The following is a 14243-nucleotide window of genomic DNA, read 5'->3' as shown; positions in this document are numbered from 1 at the left end:
AGGGTGGAGACAACAACTGTGACGGGCTTCCCGGCTGCCCGAAGTGGGAGTGGTGTGGGGCTGCAGGAAGGAGAGAGGAAGAGGAGCAGAAGGGGGCAGCAGCGGACGTCGCTAACGGCCTCCCTCGGCGCAGACAGGCTGGGCCGGCGCCCGGCTCGCTTGGGTGTTCGCGTCGCCACTTCGGCTTCTCGGCCGCTCGGGCCCCTCGGCCCGGGCTTGCGGCGCGCGTCGGGGCTGAGGGCTGCCGCGGCGCAGGGAGAGGCCTGGTCCTCGCTGCCGAGGGATGTGAGTGGGAGCTGAGCCCACACTGGAGGGCCCCCGAGGGCCCAGCCTGGAGGTCGTTCAGAGCCGTGCCCTCCTCGGGGCTTCGCAGACCTTGGCCCGCCGGGTAGGAGCCGCCCCTGCGGGCTCGAGGGCGCGCTCTGGTCGCCCGATCTGTGTAGCCGGTGGGTGTTATCTCTGCCTGGCTTCTGGGTGGGGGGCAGCAGCTGTCTCTCCACCCCCTTCCTACCTTCTGATCCCGCCTGCCCCCTGCTAGTGGCAGCAAACTTCTGAGCCAGAAAAATCTTCCTCTTTAAGACGACACCTAGAACGAGTCTTGCTGGTGATATTTGCTTCCATTTGTGTCTTATAATTCCCGCGCCCCCGCCTCCTTATTCCTTTTTAAAATTTTCTAGATACTTAAACAGCCCAGAAAAAGCATCTATTTCCCCTGGATTTATGTGGTAGTAGTAACTGCTGCTTCTGTTTTTAGGTTTCAGAAGCAGGCAACAGGAACAAGATGTGAACTGTTTCTCTTCTGCAGAAAAAGAGGCTCTTCCTCCTCCTCCCGCGACGGTGGGTGTGCTGTCCTTTATCGCTGCAGTAAAGGCGAAGGTGTCTGCAGCTGGGAGTGCGTGCGTAGGAAGGTTGGAAGCGTGTGAAGAGCGGCAGGGCTCATTGTTGCTTACTCCTCTGAAAATGTCAGTGCTAAACTTTTAATGTTGATCTGGGAGAGTAATTTTGGGGTGTTTTGTTGTTCGTCTTGGATCCTTTAAGAAACATTTTTTTTTGTTGGCTTTACACATAACATGACTTTGCAGAGAAACGTAAAACGTTTTCCATTACCCTTTCTTCTTAAGCAGCCAGAGATTCTTAATCCTTCAAAGAGGAGTATTTCCAAGCAATAAGAGATAGGTTTTGGGAGAACATGTTAGCTGTTCTTGCTGGGGTTTCTGCTACCACATTGAATGTTTCCTGATGGTTTTATCTGCCTAGGCTTGCTGTGTCGGTTGAATTTACCCAGTTTGTTTTCCGGTAATTACTAATCTTTCAGGAGAAACTCCATTTCTCTGAATGAAAGGGTAGGAGCGGCTGAGTATGGAGAAGGAAACTGGAAGTGGGAATAAGGGAAATGATTGCTTTTGTTTTCATAATAAGTTTGTACAGTGAGTTGTTGGGCTACTGATGAAGATTTTGTATCCCTTCTCCAGAATGCTTGGGACCAAAAGTGTTTTGGATTTTTAAAAAAGTTTTGGAATGTTTGCATATACAAAATGAGATATCTTGAGGATGGGACCCAAATGTAAATACGAAATTCGTTTATGTTTCATATACACGTTATTCACACAGCCACTAAGTCATCTGCAATATTTTTAATACGTCTGTGCATGAAACAAAGTTTGTATTAAGTACTTATGCGGGGAATTTTCCCCTTGTAGCATCATGTTGGTGCTCCAAATGTTTCAGATTTTGGAGCTTTTCAGATTAGGGATATTCAACTTGTGTTTTGATACAACACCCAGAACATTTGAAGATGAATAATCAATTTTTGGCCTCCCTTCCCCCATCTGCCTCACCTTATACCACTTTAAGTGTGAGAATTATTTGCTTGTACATGCATTTGTCTGTTGGTGTGTAATGTATGTGCAGACTGGATGTATCCAGCACTTGCCTTAATAGTACATGTATTTACCTGAATAGGAAAGCTGCAGTACTTGCTGGCTAGAAGAGCACACAATGCTTGCAATGCTTGTTTTTGCTCTAACTGAATATCCTGTATTTGCAATTTATAGCAGTTTTAGGGACTCATTAGGGAATTCTTTTTTGTGTGTGCCTTTGGTGATTTGAGACAGGTGTCTCAGATATGGGAAGGGAATATGACAGTGTTTCTCTGTTTCACCAGGCTATTGCTGAAAGGTGGGATGCTTTTGAAGCAGAATAGGAAAGTGCATTGGCTTTGGAGTGAGATCTAGATTTGAATCCTGGTGTTCTTGCCACTTAACAGTTGTATTAGTTACGGCCGGGCGCGGTGGCTCACGCTTGTAATCCCAGCACTTTGGGAGGCTGAGGAAGGAGGATCACTTGAGGTCAGGAGCTTGAGACCAGCCTGGCCAACATGGTAAAATCCCATCTCTACTAAAAATACAAAAATTAGCCGGGCGTGGTGGTGCACACCTGTAATCCCAGCTACTCGGGAGGCTGAGGCAGGAGAATTGCTTGAACCTGGGAGGTGGTGGTTGCAGTGAGCCGAGATCTCACCACTGCACTTCAGCCTGGGCAACAGAGCGAGACTCTGTCTAAAAAAAAAAAAAAAAAAAGAAAAGAAAGAAAAAAAGAGTTGTATTATTTACGACTCTTTTAGCTTCACTTTCTTAATAAGATTGTTGTGAGAACTGAGTAAGACACATGCAAAGTGGTAAATTGCCTGGCTGTCATAAAAGTCTTGGCTACTATCACGGCTGGGAGGCAAAGGAGATTCAGAGAAGGGCAGAATGACTGCATAAGGTGATCTGCCTGTAACTCGTGTTTCTTCCTTTCTAGTATAAAGAGATAAAGGACTTCAAGGTCTTAAACGTGAGGGAGTATTATAGCCTTTGTATGGAAAGGTTTGACTTTTGTCTCTCTGCTTAAACCCCCATTGTGTTGCCGCTACCAATTATTGTGCTGCCCCCTTGTGGTTAACTGTGCTAAGAATTTTCTTTTGCTCTTCCCCCATTGCATTTCCCACCCTTCCCCACTCCCTTTTAGACCCCTCCTCTTAGCTCCCAGTTTCCCAAACTGTGTGCCAAGGTGCCCAGAGCACCTCAGGCTTGAACTTGTGTTTTGAGGTAGTTCATGGTTTCAATATTAGATACTACACCCGTTTCTACAATGTCATGTCTTTGTAAAGATGTATTTTCAGAGGTTGCTCTGATAAAAAGCAACTACTACATGAAAATGAATGTAGAACAGGAAATGACAGTGTGGTATTGTCCAATTTGATTCTAAGGTTTGATAAGTTCTACAGTGCTCGACACTAAGTTGTAAGGACATAACTACTAAGTAAGTTGTTTGAACCTATTTCTTTTGGCCTGGGGGTGTCGTGAAAAATTTGCTAAGACTCAGGGCTCCCTGAATGGGTTTGGAAACCTCTGCCTTAGCTTTTAGTTTGCTTTTCTGATAAAATTATTGGTATAAAGCTAGTACCAGCTGATCATGGCTTAATATATTTTCTCTCCTATGTAATATGTTTATAACTTCTGCCCAGTTCTTTGATTTGAAAACTAATCCTATTGCTAACTTGTTGTACTAGTCACTTCCTGGTTTTTCCTGTACTGGTCTTCTGCTTCTATTTCTGTTCACCTCCTTAAACTCTGAATGCCCCAAATGAAAGTTACCATTTTCTACCCCTTAATTTTCTTCTAATCCTGTAGGCTTTAAATTAGGCATCATCTTTAAACTACTTATTTCATTTACCTCTTATTCCCATTCAAAATGTCCATATTTCCTTTCTTTCTCATATCTCTGCTTTCCCTCCTTTACTATGTGAATCCCAGGACACATTTCCTGAACCTAGAATATTGAAAGTCATTTGAACTTCTGAGAATTCAGTGTCCCTTCCTTCTGTTTATCCTCAATAGGGATTCCACTCTAATACTCCTTATTATAGCATTGCCTTGCCCCCAAACCTTCAGTGGCTTACCATTTTCTACTTATTAAATTTTCCTGACTTTTAAGATAGTCTATTATCAATCCCTGCCCTATTTATTTAGTCTTTTGTCTAAGGATCTCTAGTCCTTAAGCCTGTAAGCTGATTTCCACACTTTCTAATAACAAGCTATGCTTCTTCTATCCTTTAATTTTTGCTTGTGTTCTCCATCCCTCTTTTTTTCCCTCTATTTCTGTAGCTCTTTAGTCTTAGAACATTTTCACATGGTTTAATTATATGCCATGCTTTAGTTGTTTGATAGTTATTTCCCTAGTGTTAGCCATATCTTTTCAAGTTGATTGTGTATTCTTTGAGGAGCAGTACCTTAGAATAAAAAAAACCACAACACACAGTGGAGAGCACGTGGGCAGCATTCAAGAAATACATGTTGATTGTGTGATAAGGAACTGTAGTCACCAAACAAATATTTATTAATACTTGCAATGTAAAAGGTACTTGGCTGTATCCAAAAGAGAAATAAAGAAATATAAAATAGGCTCCTTTCCCTAAGGACTTACAGTATAATTGGGCAGATAAGCTAAATAATAAAAGTTACAGATATTTGAGACCACTTAGAGTTGAGCAGAGATTTTGCATAATAGGAAGGAACTGGTAGAGGGGGTAAGCAAAGGCAAAATATGTATATATGTATGATATGTTCAGAGAGCAGTACATAAATAACTTGACTGAAATGAAGGTTTGTGTGAAAGACTAGTAAGAAATTGTGTTAAAAATGTAGTTGGAATTTGATTATGGATGTTTTTAAATGCTAGGATGAGAAGAATGTACTTTGACCTGTAGATATGGAGAAGCTTTACAAATTTTGAATTGAGAAAGAGTTTGCTGAAATAAATATTTTAGGAAAATCAAAGCAGCACCAGTGCTAGGTCTCATATGAATTGGAAAGAGAATGGTAAAAAGAGGTAGGAAAATAATTGAGTCCTGAAGTAATGAGGACTTAGAAATAAGTCAGATTGCAGAGATGTCACAAGACATTATTATGGATTGGATAAGAAGGGAGAATGGAGGGGAGAAGAGTGATTAAAGATTACCTTACCTTGAAGGTTTGCTCTTCAGTGATGGAGGAAATCAAAGAGTGTTGACTCTCCAAGACATCTTAGAACATCTAAGTCTATATGTTTTGTATATTAGGACTCAGACCAGACAGATTTAAAAATGTGTCCAAAGTTACGCAGCTAGTTAATGACAAAGAAACTGCCATTTGATTAATGGCAGTTACTAACAGAAATAGTTATGGCAGTGTTAGTAGCTGGTGGAGGGATGTAGACAGTTGTGCCTATATTGTGGACATGTTGAGTTTGCGGTGGCTGTGGGATAGGCAAGTGAAAATTGATAGCCTACAGTGGGACACATGACCAGAATTTGTTAGCGAAGTTAAGGCTGATGCTGTGGTACTTAAAAGAGTGGGATTGCCCATAATTAGTGGGTGGGTGAAAGGAGAGGAATGGGTAAAGGAGACAAAGAAAAAACAGTTAGTATGAGAGGCAAATTAGTGGCTAGGTTAGGAGGTGGAATGATCCACATGTTGATCATTGGCAAGAAATGAGAAGAATCAGATCCAAAAAAAGGTCTTAAAAAGATGTATTAGTGTTTTTCCTAATAAGAAATCTATAAAAACAGAAGAAAATTGCTTATACTTTCCCTATGTGGAAATAACCACTGTTAATATTTTGTTCTCTCTGGTTTAATAAAAGACCTTTGGATTTGACAGTTGGGTGATCAGTGGAGACTTTTCCAAAGTTCTCCATCACTAGGACTAAGGATGAGAATTTTAGGCATAATAAAACCTAGGAGGTATTTTTCAACAGATTGTCATTAGTCTGTATCTTCTTATGTATCACACTGTCCAGGTACTATTCTTCCTATGTGCATTGGTTCTGTGTTTTTTCTGAATGATAGAAGGTTAGACAAGCCATCTCTGTGTGCTTTTGTGCTGGTAAAATTTGAATAAAGTGATAAAATATTTGTTTCTAAAAGGAAGGAGAAATTCTTGGTCGATAACAACTTATAAATCTGAGGGTTGAATGATTGATGAAATTAGGGGTACTGGAAAGAGCAAAGAGAAGCATTATCTATTTTGAAGCTTTTCTGTATAGCTACAAAGGGTTAACTAGGTTAGAATGGTCCATGGGCTGTTTACTTTGCTTGCATGTTTATTTTGATCTTCCCAAGAACATTCTTCTGTTCATCTTTCTAGTATCAGTTATTGGAAACAGAGTACTCATTAGTTCTTAATAAGTGATTTTAGCTTAATAAATTATGATTATGAAATATAATGCTATTAGGTAATATTTTTATAATATAAAGGGCCATGTGATGTGAGTAAGTGCACTGTTTTGGAAATCAGGGGATAAGGGACTGACCCAGCTGTCAACATGGTATATGATTTCAAGCAACTCACGTAATCAGTGAGTCTTGTCTATTGAGGGAACAGACTAAATCTTTTTTAGAAAATTTAAAAAGGTGGGATCACATGGTAAAATGTGTATAAAGTTTAAAAAGGAAATGGTTTACCAACGTTTATGACAAAAACCAGCAAACTCTTTCTCACCACCCCGCCACATCTCCTTTTCTAGTCTCTGATTCCTGTTCACCAGGCAACCACCTGTTCTCTGTACTTTGCCCTTTTCACCTTTATAATGAATGAATTGTTTAGCATCCCCTCTAAAGCCTCTCCATTCAGTTGTGTAGAAGAGCTCATCCCCTTTGCCTTCAAGGGCTTTACCATTATATTTCTCTCCTCTTTTTCTTGCCTTCTCAATTCTTCCCTCTACTGGATTATTTCCATCAGTATTACTCTGATTACTATTGCTGTGTAACAGAAACTACCCAAAACTTAGTGATTTAAAACAACTACTTTATTAGGCTCACAGATACCATGGGTCAATAACTGAGACAGGGCACACCAGGGATGACTTTGTTTTTGCTCCACAATGGCTACTAGGACATGAGTTGGGAAGAATTGCCAGCCAGGGGTGACTTGAAGGCAAAGGACTGGAATCATCTGGAGGTGTCTTCACTCACATGATGGGTAGTTGATGCTGACTCTTGACTGGGATGTTAGCTGGGCTGTTAACTGGAGCATGTACATGTGGCCTGGATTTCCCCACGATATGGTGGCTTCAGGGTGGTCACCTTTCATAGTGGTGAGTAGAGAATTAAAAGTGAGTGTGTCAGTGTGTCTCAGCATAAATCTTTTATGATTTAGCCTTGGTAGCTGCACAGTATAACTTCTGCCATGTCCTACTGGTTGTAAGGGTCAGAAGCCTGTCCAGATTTGATGGGGGAGTGGCAAGTTCACACTGTAGAAGAAAAACATGTGAGATGGGAAATATTGTTATGGCCATCTTTGGACAATTATTAATACTATTGCCATAGTTTGCCATTTTGCCAAACTTCACATCCCTCCCGTATCTGAAATACATGCAAAATACACTGAGCTTCTCCTCAAAGGTTCCTAATTCACATCCCATCATGACAGTAACTCAGAGTCCAGTATCTCATCATATAAATCAGGTCCAGGTACAGAATAGTTTTCTTGGGTATGGTTAATTGGATATGGTTCTTCTTGAACTGAGGACCCATGAAGAGACAGTTTATATGTCCCCCACATACTTTACAAAATTGAAAAGGCACAGGTTATCTGCAATAGACATTCCTCCTCAAGAAGTGCACAAGGTAGGCACAGTCTGTAGCAATTCTGCAACCCCACTGGGCACATGTTGCCAGTTCCTTGATTAGGTCTCAGTCCTGCTTCCTGGAAGTCATTCTTAATAGGACATAGACTTCTGCTGTTTTTGGGTTTACCTTCTGAATTATTTATCTCCCCCACCCCCGCACCCAACCCATATAAAGTGATTTGTATTTGTAAGAGTAACTTTCTGAGCTTGCTTCCTGCCTGTAGTGCTCCAGGGTCCAAAGGCCCCCTTTTATATAGCAACTGTCCCTTTCATTCCAAGCTAATACAACTCCTTTAAAAACTTTGTGGACTTCCTGTGTGTAAGTTTATAATCTGTACCACTATACCCACAAATCTCTTTTGAGAGGAACTCTTTCCTCCCCTAAGCTCTGTGTGAGTCTGCTGTGGGACAACATCCTTAAGATCCTCAGATAATATTTCGTCTGAAAGGATCTATGAGGTACTGATTTAGATCTTAAGAAAGGATCTTATAATCACACTCTAGACTGGATCTTTGCTCTGAGGCCCTTTTTATTTGGCACTTTGCTGGCTGAAAAGATTGTTCTGAGTCCATTACATCTCCTTGAAATTCTACTCAAAAAACGAATAGCTTATTCTTTAGTTCATCTCTCTGTTCTCTCAATTGTAAGGGCAGCTAGAAGAAGCCAAATTGCTTTAACTTCCTGCCGAGAATCTCCTTAATTCATTAGGTCGGGTATGTATTTTATTTTCCATGTTAATGTAGGTGATAGTTTTGCTAAACTTTGCCCTAGTATATAACAAGGGTCTCCTCTTATTCAGCTTTCACTATCATTTCTCTCACTTTCCTTGAAGTCCTCACTGACAATCTCCTTGAGGGCTCTTAGGCTGCCATGAAGTTTCCTCAAGACCTTTGAATGTGTGAACACAAAGGGTCCTTATCTGTTCCTGGCTGTAAAGCAGGTCCTTGAATAACTGTCATTTCTTCATAACGTTGATAAGAAAAAAATGGATTCCTGGCTGGGGCCACTGTTTGTGTGGAGTTTGGACATTCTCCCCACATCTGTGTGGGTTTTTCCGGGTGCTCCAATTTCCTCCCACATCCCAAAGATGTGTATGTTAGTGGATCGGTGTGTCTAAATGGTTTCAGTCTGAGTGATCATGTGTGGATGAGTGTGCCTTGCAGTGGGTGATGTCCTGTCTAGGGTTGGTTCCCACCTTGTGCCTTGAGCTGCTAGGATAGGCTCTAGCCACTCGTGACTGAACTGAATTGGGTAAATAATTATCTTACTTTATTAGTCTTTCTTAAATGTGTGTATAGCTCACATTTATTTCAGTGTTTGATAATCAGAGTGTTTGGAGTCTTTATTTAGAAGTTTGATGATGTTTTTGTGGCCATAAATATGCCATAGGAACTTCCTTATCTCAATTAGCCTATAGAAAAATGGATTTTGTTACACATTGTTTCACTTAAAGTCACAGTTTCCAAGAACCTATTGAAGATAGTGAGGATTAACTGTACTAGAACTGTTTCTTAACCCAGTGGTTCTTATCAGAATTACCTAAAAGACTTACTGAAACACAAATTGCCGCTGGGCCCCACCCCCAGAGTTTGTTTCATTAGCTCTGGAGTGGGATTTCAGGATTTGCATCTGTGAGTTCCCAGGTGCTCTGATAATGTTGATCTGGGGCCTAGATTGTGAGAATTACTGATTTAAACCAGGGATTGGCAAGATTTTTCTATTAAGGATCACAAATAAAATATTTTAGACTTTGTGGGCAAGATTGTTTCTCTTGCACCTACTCAGTTCCACCTTTGTGGTGCAAAAGCAATTATAGACAATACATAAATGAACAGACGTGGCTCATGGCTGTGTTCTCGTAAAGCTTTATTTACATAACAGGCAACTGGCTTAATTTGGTATGTGTGAACTGTGCTCTGCCAATTCTCAATTTAAATCATTACTTGACTCCACATCTCTTCAAGCTATGGCCCCATTTTTCACTCCCCTTTGGAACAAAACTCTTTGAGAGTTGTCTGTATTTGTCTCTTTTTATTCTTTCTTAAATTATCCATTTTTTGAACACATTTAAATGTCTTAGAATTCAAAAAGTAGTGAATATCTTTGTACATTTGTCAGGGCGTGTGTGTGTGTGTGACTATAACTAAAGATTAAGTAGAAGAGGAATTGCTGATTCAAAAGTGGTATATGTTACTAAGTTCAACAAATATTGCCAAATTGACATAGAAATACCAATTTATGCTTTTCTACACCTTTACTAACATTGTGTTGTCAGATGACTTGATTGTTGCCAACTTGAGACATGAAAAATAGAATCTCATTATAATTTTAATTTGCTTTTTATTCTCCTTTTTTGGGGAACTCTTCACTCATATCTTGGCCCACTTTCTATTGGATTTGTGGTCCTTTTACTTTGCTTTGTGGGAGCTCTTATACTAAGGAAGATAGCTTTGAGTTTGCGAAATGAGTTGTTTTCCCTAGGTTGTCTTTTTATCTTTTTGATTCTGTAGATAGTGTGATTTTGTTGTTGTGCATCTAGGTAGGTCCCTTCTAACCCTGAAATTATATTTTGAGATTCTCCCTTGTTTTCTTGTTCCATCTGGAATTTATACTGATGCAAGATATAAGATGGAATGCAACTTTTTTCCCCTAGATGGTTGTCCGGTTTCAATACTATTTGTCAGATAATCCTTCTTTTCTCTGCTGCTGTGAAATGCTAGTGTTTTAAATTGTGTATGTAGTTGGATCTATTTCTGGACTTCGTTTCATTCTAACAATGGCTCCTGTGAAACCATATTGTGAGTTCTTGGGTAGTGAACATTTCTATTAATTTATTTGTTTCCAAGTCCTGTATAATATTTATTAGCATATGGGAGGCATTCAAGTACTTGAAAGTAAAATGAATAAATCAAGCATTTAGGAATAGAAGCAGATCTTTTTGCCAATTATTCAGTTTAGTTATTCTATTTAATTTCTGTATTTTAAACTTGAATTTAACCTTGGTTTTCCATTTTAATTTTACCTTTTTTAAACTTTATTGTGAAGTATTAAGTTATTTTTTGTACTTACTGAATGGGCATTTGCTAACTTATGAGTCTGCTCTTATTAGTCTATTTTTGGCCTTAAATTGTTAAAAATTCACAATATAGTTTTATTTGTATCAAATTTGCTACTGAGGGAAGCTTGTCATTTCTAATGGCAATCCATAGGATAGGTCAAGTCATTTGAGATTGGAACCATTAAGGATAAGTTCATTTAACATTTAATTATTAGATCTGTGGTTAATTGGCCAGGTTAGAGAAGACAGAATTACAGGGAAGTCTGGATTTTACAACTTATTATTTTAGAGGGTCAAATTTAGAATAATATTTTTAAGCTTTTTAAGTAGAAGTATATGGATCACCTGAGGTCAGGAGTTCATGACCAGCTTGACTAACATGGTGAAACCCTGTCTCTACTAAATACAAAAAAAAATAGCCAGGTGTGGTGGTGCATGCCTGTAATCTGAGCTACTTGGGAGGCTGAGACAGGAGAATCACTTGTACCTGGGAGGTGGAGGTTGCAGTGAGCTGAGATCGTGCCATTGCACTCTAGCCTGGGCAACAAGAGTGAAACTCTGTCTCAAAAAATAAATAAGTAAATAAATAAAAATAAATAAATAGAAGTATACTATTCTGATTCTCTTATTTATACTTATTTATACGTATAATTTTTTAAATACATGAGGTATTGTAGATTTTTTGGTTTGTTTTGAGGAGGGGCGAGGGTGATGTGAAATATAGTTTTCATTGCCTCAGATCTTCAGTTGTAATGATACTGCTGGAATCCTCCATTTAGGACCTTGTCTTGTTAAAAAAAATTATCCTTGCCTTCACCCCTACCCCTCCCTGCCACAAACTTTTAAAGGTAAGCATTCTGCGATAATTGGATTATATTTACTATTATGAAAATTTAAAATTATTAGAAGTCAAATGAAATATACCTTCATTGTAGTGAGTTTGATTCACAGTGCCTCTGGTTATGGTGGTCAGTAAAAGTAACACTGTATTAGGAACAATCTTCATGGTGGGAGTTCTCTCCTTTTACTCTTCTGTTAGTTTGTTCTTTTCTTTTTTTTTTGAGACGGTTTCACTCTGTCACTCAGGCTGGAGGACAGTGGCTCGATCACGGCTCATTGCAGCCCTGCCTTCCCTGGGGTCCAGTGATCCTCCTACCTCAGCCTCCTGAGTAGCTGGCACTGCAGGCGAGTGCCACTATGCCTGGCTAATTTTTCTATTTTTTTTGTAGAGATGGGATTTCACCATGTCGCTCAGTCTGGTCTTGAACTCCTGGGCTTCAGCGATCTTTCCGCATCAGCCTCCCAAAGTGCTGGGATTATGGTTCTGGAGCCACCGCTCATGGCCTGTTAGTCTGTTCTTGCATTGCTATAAAGAAATACCTGAGGCTGAGTAATTTATAAAGAAAAGAGGTTTAATTGGCTCATGGTTCTGCAGGCTTACAAGCATGGGGCTGACATTTGCTCAGCTTCTGGGGAGTCCTCCGGGAGCTTTTACTCATGGCCGAAAGCTAAGAGGGAGCAGGAATATCACATTTCAAGAGCTGGAACAAAAGAGAATGTGGGGAAGATGCACACACTTTTAAATAGCCAAATCTTGCAAGAACTCAGTATCTTCAGGACAGCACCAAGGGGGATGTTGCTAAACCATTCATGAGACATCCACCCCCATGATCCAATCACCTCCCACCAGGCCTCACCTCCAACATGGGGGATTACAGTGCAAAACATGAAATTTAAAGGGGACAACATCCAAACTATATCACCCTTGCTCTACCCCTCAGCCTCATTTTATAGGCAACAATTGAATATATTGGTTTTATAAAGGTTTGATACGGAAGGATTCATTAGGAGTGGATTTTAGGACTTGGGGAATGACTCAGAGAAGAAAATAGTGCATGATAGTATAAGTCTATCTGATTGATGAGTAACTGGAAATCCTTCCAAAACATAATGCTTCAGTGTCTGCAGAATTGTTTCATTTCCATATTTATGTATTCCTTATTCTTTCCTTGTTTATCCATAGGTGCTTAATTTTATTTTTTTATCTGAATGCATTATGATAATCTTTAAATAATTATTTCAGAGGAATATCTGAAATATTCAGTGTTCTTCTAGCATGGCAGTATTTTAAAAATCATTATGAGCTTAAATTCATACTGATTTAAACAACTTCTAGATTTTTTTGAATATCAATAGCAGAGGGTAGTTTTAAATATTTCACGAGCAGAATTAATTAAATTTCCTGTGCAGTTTTATTTTTTATAGACAAACTCGTCACTTCTTAAAATCTTTTAAAAATGTCTTGGTAATACAGGCTTGGAATATGATGGTTTTGAAATGAGATCTTAAGGGAAAAAAAACTCCAGCGGTTTTTTTTGTTGTTGTTGTTGAGACAGAGTCTTGCTCTGTCACCCAGGCTGGAGTGCAGTGGCATGATCTCAGCTCACTGCAACTTCTGCCTCCCAGATTCAAGCGATTCTCCTGCCTCAGCCTCCCGAGTAACTGGGATTACAGGCGCACACCACCACGCCCAGCTAATTTTTGTATTTTTAGTAGAGACGGGGTTTCACCATGTTGGTCAGGCTGGTCTCGAACTCCTGACCTTGTGATTTGCCCGCCTTGGCCTCCCAAAGTGCTGGGATTACAGGCATGAGCCACCATGCCCGGCCAAAAACTCCAACTTTTAAAGGCCTATTTAAAGCACTTGTCCCATCTTTGTTCACACTTTTTCTGTATGTGTGTTGTGAATTATAAATCTGGCTTTTCCTATAAATCTGGCTTTTCCTATGTAGTCATCATTAAGCATGATTCTAAGAAGTAGCTCAAAATCTCCTAAGACCAAAAACCACAAAAAACAAAAAAAAACCCAAAACCCAAAACCAGAAAAGGGATACATTTTGCAGAATAATTTATATTTTCTTCTCTTCATGGCATCAGTTTTCTCAGGAGTTCTTTTTTTTTTTTTTTTTTGAGACAGAGTCTCCCTCTGTCACCCAGGCTGTAGTGCAGTGGCGCGATCTGCAAGCTCCGCCTCCCAGGTTCACGCCATTCTCCTGCCTCAGCCTCCCGAGTAGCTGGGACTACAGGTGCCTGCCACCACGCCCGGCTATTTTTTTTTGTATTTTCAGTAGAGACGGGGTTTCACCATGTTAGCCAGGATGGCCTCGATCTCCTGACCTTGTGATCCGCCCGCCTCGGCCTCCCAAAGTGCTGGGATTACAGGCGTGAGCCACCGCACCCGGCCTCAGGAGGTCTTTTAAGCTTTTGCCTGTCATGTATGTACTTCTGACACTGGCCGAAGGTAAAATGATTACATTTGACTTCGGTAGCCCTTAAATGTATGGCTGTTCTTAATATTTTCTAAAGCCTAAAAGTTGAATTAGTATTCATCTTAGATTTCTTGTTTCTTAAGTGAAAGAATCATGACATTGTGTTAAAATATCTTATTTGCATGTATTTTATATACTGTTTTAATAGGCAATAGTAGTATACAAGCTTTGACCAAATGTCTCTTCATATAAAAAATTCAAGTGA

At 39.9% G+C, this 14243-nt stretch overlaps 1 protein-coding gene across 4 annotated transcripts in view; it reads left to right on the top strand.

The window, feature by feature from the left end:
- Window positions 1-250: 250 nt before the first annotated feature.
- JAK2 (Janus kinase 2) overlaps window positions 251-14243 on the top strand; it is a 143938-nt gene continuing 129945 nt past the window's right edge. Inside the window, 2 exon segments of one of the 4 annotated variants that reach the window (NM_001132128.1) lie at window positions 371-446; window positions 755-837. The gene's annotated coding sequence lies outside the window, so the exon portion shown is untranslated. 4 annotated transcript variants of the gene reach the window in all.

Source organism: Pongo abelii, chromosome 13 (genome assembly GCF_028885655.2).
Source record: "Pongo abelii isolate AG06213 chromosome 13, NHGRI_mPonAbe1-v2.0_pri, whole genome shotgun sequence".
Lineage (NCBI taxonomy): Eukaryota > Metazoa > Chordata > Mammalia > Primates > Hominidae > Pongo > Pongo abelii.
The sequence above is the reverse complement of the archived record's forward strand: the minus strand, read 5'-3'. Positions and strand labels throughout refer to the sequence as shown.